Source organism: Triticum aestivum, chromosome 2D (genome assembly GCF_018294505.1).
Source record: "Triticum aestivum cultivar Chinese Spring chromosome 2D, IWGSC CS RefSeq v2.1, whole genome shotgun sequence".
NCBI classification, from domain to species: Eukaryota; Viridiplantae; Streptophyta; class Magnoliopsida; order Poales; family Poaceae; genus Triticum; species Triticum aestivum.
The window spans coordinates 172926870-172934452 of record NC_057799.1 but is presented as its reverse complement, the minus strand read 5'-3'; positions in this window follow the sequence as shown (position 1 = coordinate 172934452).

Here is a 7583-nt window from a genome sequence, read left to right as displayed (position 1 = left end):
AAGTATATGAGTTCTTTATGACTAATGTGAGTCCATGGATTATACACACTCTCACCCTTCCATCATTGCTAGCCTCTTCGGTACCGTGCATTGCCCTTTCTCACCTCGAGAGTTGGTGCAAACTTCTTCAGTGCATCCAAACCCCGTGATATGATACACTCTATCACACATAAGCCTCATTATATCTTCCTCAAAACAGCCACCATACCTACCTATCATGGCATTTCCATAGCCATTCCGAGATATATTGCCATGCAACTTCCATCATCATCATATACATGACTTGAGCATTCATTGTCATATTGCTTTGCATGATCGTAAGATAGCTAGCATGATGTTTTCATGGCTTGTCCGTTTTTTGATGTCATTGCTACGCTAGATCATTGCACATCCCGGCACACCGCCGGAGGCATTCATATAGAGTCATATCTTTGTTCTAGTATCGAGTTGTAATATTGAGTTGTAAGTAAATAAAAGTGTGATGATCATCATTATTAGAGCATTGCCCAGTGAGGAAAGGATGATGGAGACTATGATTCCCCCACAAGTCGGGATGAGACTCCGGATGAAAAAAAGAGAGAAAAGCCAAAAAAAGAGAAGGCCCAAAAAAATGAGAGCAAAAGAGAGAAGGGGCAATGTTACTATCCTTTTACCACACTTGTGCTTCAAAGTAGCACCATGTTCTTCATATAGAGAGTCTCTTGAGTTATCACTTTCATATACTAGTGGGAATTTTCATTATAGAACTTGGCTTGTATATTCCAACGATGGGCTTCCTCAAATGCCCTAGGTCTTCATGAGCAAGCAAGTTGGATGCACGCCCACTTAGTTTCAGTTTGAGCTTTCATATACTTATAGCTCTAGTGCATCCGTTGCATGGCAATCCCTACTCCTCACATTGACATCAATTGATGGGCATCTCCATAGCCCGTTGATTAGCTGCGTTGATGTGAGACTTTCTCCTTTTTTTATTCTTCTCCACATAACCCCCATCATCGTATTCTATTCCACCCATAGTGCTATATCCATGGCTTGCGCTCATGTATTGCGTGAGGGTTGAAAATGCTGAAGCGCGTTAAAAAGTATGAACCAATTGCTCGGCTTGTCAACGGGGTTGTGCATGATGTGAATATTTTGTGTGGTGAAGATGGAGCATAGCCAGACTATATGATTTTGTAGGGATGAGCTTTCTTTGGCTATGTTATTTCGATAAGACATAATTGCTTGGTTGGTATGCTTGAAGTATTATTGTTTTTATGTCAAATGATAGACTATTGCCTTGAATCACTCGTGTCTTAATATTCATGCCATGATTAGATACATGATCAAGATTATGCTAGGTAGCATTCAACATCAAAAATTATCTTTTTTTATCATTTACCTACTCGAGGACGAGCAGGAATTAAGCTTGGGGATGCTGATACGTCTCCGTCGTATCTAATTTTTTTTATTATTCCATGCCAATATTATGCAACTTTCATATACTTTTTGGCAACTTTTTATACTATTTTTGGGACTAACATATTGATCCAGTGCCCAGTGCCAGTTCCTGTTTGTTGCATGTTTTATGTTTCGCAGAAACCCCATATCAAACGGAACCCAAACGAGATAAAAATGGATGGAGAATATTTTTGGAATATTTGGAGAATTCCGGAATAAAAATCCACGCGAGACGGTGCCCGAGGGAGGCACGAGGCAGGGGGGCGCACCCCACCCCCCTGGGCGCGCCCCTGACCCTCGTGGGCTCCCCGTAAGGCGGTTGATGCCCTTCTTCGGCCACAAGAAAGCTAATTTTTAGGAAAAAATCATGGCGAAGATTTCAATCCAATCGGAGTTACGGATCTCCATATATACACGAAACGGTGAAAGGGCAGCTGAGGGGAGCGCAGAAACAGAGAGAGACAGAGAGACAGATCCAATCTCGGAGGGGTTCTCGCCCCTCCCACGACATGGAGACCATGGACCAGAGGGGAAACCCTTCTCCCATCTAGGGAGAAGGTCAAGGAAGAATAAGAAGGAGGGGGGCTCTCTCCCCCTCGCTTCCGATGGCGTCGGAACGCCGCCGGGGGCCATCATCATCACCGCGATCTTCACCAACACCTCCGCCATCTTCACCAACATCTCCATCACCTTCCCCCCTCTATCTACAGCGGTCCACTCTCCCGCAACCCGCTGTACCCTCTACTTGAACATGGTGCTTTATGCTTCATATTATTATCCAATGATGTGTTGCCATCCTATGATGTCTGAGTAGATTTTCGTTGTCCTATCGGTGGTTGATGAATTGCTATGATTGATTTAATTTGCTTGTGGTTATGTTGCTATCCTTTGGTGCCCATCATATGAGTGCGCGCGTGGATCACACCATAGGGTTAGTTGTATGTTGATAGGACTATGTATTGGATGGCAAGAGTGACAGAAGCTTCAACCTAGCACAGAAATTGATGCATACGGGATTGAAGGGGGACCAATATAACTTAATGCTATGGTTGGGTTTTACCTTAATGAACGTTAGTAGTTGCGGATGCTTGCTAATAGTTCCAATCATAAGAGCATAGAATTCCAAGTCAGGGATGACATGCTAGCAGTGGCCTCTCCCACGTAAAACTTGCTATCGGTCTAGTAAAGTAGTCAATTGCTTAGGGACAATTTCACAACTCCTACCACCACTTTTCCACACTCGCTATATTTACTTTATTGTGTCTTTATCTAAACAGCCCCTAGTTTTTATTTATGTGCTCTTTATTTTCTTGCAAGCCTATCCAAAAACACCTACAAAGTACTTCTAGTTTCATACTTGTTCTAGGTAAAGCGAACGTTAAGCGTGCGTAGAGTTGTATCGGTGGTCGATAGAACTTGAGGGAATATTTGTTCTACCTTTAGCTCCTCGTTGGGTTCGACACTTTTACTTATCCAAAGAGGCTACAATTGATCCCCTATACTTGTGGGTTATCACTCATCACTATAAGCCTTGCAAGCAATATGACTAATGAGTTAGTTGTGGGATGATGCATTACGCAACGAGTAAAGAGACTTGCCGATAACGAGATTGAACTAGGTATGATGATACCGACGATCGAATCTCGGGCAAGTAACATACGGATGACAAAGGGGACAACGTATGTTGTTATGTGGTTTGACCGAGAAAGATCTTCGTAGAATATGTAGGATCCAATATGAACATCCAGGTTCCGCTATTGGTTATTGGCCGGAGATGTGTCTCGGTCATGTCTACATAGTTCTCGAACCCGTAGGGTCCGCACGCTTAACGTTCGATGACGATTTGTATTATGAGTTATGTGATTTGATGTACCAAAGTTTGTTCGGAGTCCCGGATGAGATCACGGACATGACGAGGAGTCTCGAAATGGTCGAGACATAAAGATTCATATATTGGAAGGTTACATTCGGACACCGGAATGGTTCGGGTCGTTTCGAATGAGTTTCGGAGTACCGGGGGTTATCGGACCCCCCCGGGAAGTTATTGGGCCTCATGGGCCTAGTGGTGGAAGAGAGGAGGCAGGCCAGGGAGTGGCGCCACCCCCCTAGCCCAAACCGAATTGGACTAGGGTTGCCCCCCTTTCCTTCTCTTCTCCTCCTCCTTCCCGCCTTCTCCTTGTGGGAATAGGAAGGGGAGGGGGCGAATCCTACTTGGAGTAGGACTCCCCCTTGGGCGCGCCACACCTTGGCCGGCCTCCTCCCCCCTCCCCCTTTATATACGTGGGAGGGGGCACCCCAAAGACACACCAAAGTTTCTCTTAGCTATGTGAGGTGGCCCCCTCCATAGAAACACACCTCGGTCATATCATCATAGTGCTTAGGCGAAGCCCTGCGCCGGTAACTTCATCATCACCATCACCACGCCGTCGTGCTGACGGAACTCTCCCTCGGCCTCAACTGGATCAAGAGTACGAGGGACGTTATCGAGCTGAACGTGTGCTGAACACGGACGTGCCGTACGTTCGGTGCTAAGATCGGTCGGATCGTGAAGACGTACGACTACATCAACCACGTTGATAAACGCTTCCGCTTTCGGTCTACGAGGGTACGTGGACACATTCTCCCCGCTCATTGCTATGCTTCTCCTAGTTAGATCTTGCGTGGTCGTAGGAATTTTTTTGAAATACTACGTTCCCCAACAGTTATATGACCGTTTCTGATCCGAGTCCTTTCTGTCACCGTTCCGTGTTCAAATCAGCATATCTAGTGTTTTAATCCGCATAATCTGATATTCAAATCCACTTCTAACCCGCTTTCGAATCCAAATATGCAATAGGATATGATATGAGCATTATCCGTCCGAATTTGATCCACTTTCACCCCTAGTTTAATTGAACAATTATCCCAACTGTAGTCAACGGAGGATGGGACACCGAGGTTGACGAGGAGCCAGACCTATGTCGCCTCGGGGCACAGGATGGTGAGGTGTAGAGCGCCCTCCAGGTGGTGATCACACCTCAGGCAGGAGGATTCGGGGAAGATGGTCTTACGCAGCAGGTTCACCTTGGTATTTAGCCCGTCTTGAAAAAGAAACCAGCCAAAAAATTGACCTTGGTGGGGGTCATGGAGCTCCAAATATACTCAGGGTTGACGTCAACCTCGTTGTCATGGGAGAGCAACATGTAAGCACACCTAGTGGAGAACGAAGTGATGTGGATGAGGAACATGTTGTCCAGGGCGTACTAGTGGAAACATCCCGCAACAAAGACAAAATAGCATCAAGTTTGACAGAAGCAACATGGGTTAGGCAGTCCCGTAAGGTCCTGAGTAAACCATCCTGCAAGACTTGTGAGGAGATGTGAGGGAAGGCTACAACAAGGGGTTTGGAAATCAACCAAGAGTCGAACCAGAAAGAGGTGTATGTGCCATTGTTAAGGAGGACAATTTTTTTGTAAGGATTAAATTTGGTCATTAATAATTTTCCAGAGGGAGGAGGGCGATGATGGTTTAGCGGTGAAGTTGAGTGGGTATTGTTGTAGGAACCACTAAACTCAGAGAAGGTTTGGCTTTTGGAGAAGTCTGAAGACAAATTTCATGAACTGACAGTTATTTTATAGATGCATTTTTTTGAACTTTAGCGACTTTATTTAAATAATAACCATGTCTTTTACAATAAAGGGGATCAAGAAGTCCGGGGGTTTATCATTCCACACCCCTGTTTCTTGTCCTTCGAAACTGAAGCGAGCAAGTTTGTGAGCACACCCATTAGCTTCTCGCACACAATGACTTATAGTCGCTTTGCCGGAAAAACTCATCAACTTTCAACAATCATCAGTAATCACTGCTCCCGAAGCCCGATACTCGGACGGATTCTGGATAGCTTGTACAATCTCCAATGAATTACTCTCAATTGCAATAGATAGAATACCAAGCTCATGTGCAACTCGTAGCTCCAATAACATAGCTAACGCATCCATAGTAGGAGCATCAAGTGCATGCTGTTTAAACTCCACAGCTGCAGCAATAAAATTACCTTTCGAGTCGCATAAAATTGCTCCACATGAACCTGCACCTCTGTCCATGTGAAACGAGGCATCCACATTAATTTTTATACACCCTGATGCCGGCCTAGACCAGCAAGTGTCCCGTTGGGTAGGCTTCTTCTTATCTGCCACCCAATTTGCAACAATTCCTCTGATTTTCATAGCAGTTCGAGCTGGCGTTGCAATCTTCTCATCATGTGAGACCTGACGTCGTTCCCATCATATGTACCAGCATGCGACCATCACCAATTCCAGCGCATTTTCTCCTGAAACTTGAAAGCCACCTGGTAGCTTTGAGCATAACATCTCGTCCAAAATAAGAGAACCTGACCTATGTGGTGACGCGATAGCTGTCACGCAATCTAGTAGACCGAGTTCTTTCCATACCTCACAAGCTCTCTTGTAGATAAAAAGCATATGTCTTAGATCTTCTGGGTCAATTTTGCACACCGGGCATGTTACCGGTGTCTTTATATATTTATCCGCCAGAGTGCAATAACAAGGCACAATGCCGTGCAAAGCCCGCCAAGTAAAAATGTGCACCTTGGGCGGTACCTTCCTTTCCCATAGAATCTTCCAAACGGGATGTGGTTCACTTCTTCCTCCTCCTATTACACTGCCAGCTCTGGTTCGATACTCCGCTTTCCATTCTACATGATAAAACACCCAGACTTACAAAGTTGCCATGCTATGAAGTTCGGTTGATCTTGAGATGGTAGCGGAATTTGTAAAATTCTTGAAGCATCAATAGGCCAGAAATTATCATGTATAAGCTGAACATCCCACTCGTCGGTAGTAGGATCAACCAGATCCTGCACCGTCTCCAGTAAACAATGCCCCCTAGGGGTCAATACCTTTTATTTTGCGGGGGCTAGGGGTCAATACCTTGCGATCATAGGCCGCAGGGATCCAAAGATCGGACCAAATTTTAATAGTCGCTCCATTGCCTAGTCTCTAAATCGCACCCCTCCTAAGGGTCTTTAATCCAAACATGATACTGCGTCAGGTAAATGAAGATCTTTTTTTAAGAATAGCATTAAATAGATCCCCGTCCGGATAATATTCAAATTTTTGATGCCAAGACCACATGTTTATCTTGATCTGCAAACGTTTTTAAGCTAATAAGACATTTAACATGAGAGCAAGTTTCCTTGGCAGACCAAAAGAATGATCTACGGATAGTGTCTTGTTTTTTAATAATTTTTTTAGGGAGGCAGAAGTAGGTGGCTAACGAGTCAGGTTAGGGCATGTACAATGGTTGATAAGATAGTCTTATCTAAGTCTTGCATGTAATTTAGAAATGTCAAAAAAATTGTCTATAATGGGTCATCTCTTAGTCTTATCTTCAATAACTAGTTATTCCTAACAATATGGTGAGACATATTGTGCTAAGAGATCATCTCTTGTCTTCTCTTAAATAAGAGAAGACAAGCCTTTTCTTATGAGTTCTCTCTCCTCCACCTCATCATTTATCCTATATGGCACTCCTAAGATAGCACCATTGTACATGCCCTTAGAGGTGAATAGACTTAGGCTTCCACCTTGGGAGAGAAGGCGAGCGACCCTACCTGTAAGGTATTCTGTGTGAAATTTTGACCATAGATTTGACTAACAAAATATAAGTTGTATGTCACAAAACTTATATTGTTGGATTCATATTCAAAAGAGGTTTTCAATAATACTCCCATGGGTCCATATTAGTTTTTGCTGAAACAGATGTATCTGGACGTATTACAGTGTTAGATACATCTGTTTGAGTGTCAAGTAATATGGATCGAAGGGAGTACTTTTTTTGTCGTATATAATTTATTTTTTGGTATTTTTTTAACACAATACAGATGCAGACACTCATATATAGTCTAGGATTTGAACCCTGCTGGACTGGGGATACCACTGTCCTTCTAACCATCTAACTACAGATTAATTCACTCTTTTTTATGGTTAAATCAAAGGAAGAACTAACAAGCTAGGACAAAGATAGTACACCACGTTAGAATAACATCACATAGTACAGTTGAGAAACCGGAAACTGAGCCTGGTTACAAACGATTAAAAGCTAGTCGCAGTTTGAATTAGTTAGATCGCAAAGGGGCGAGAATG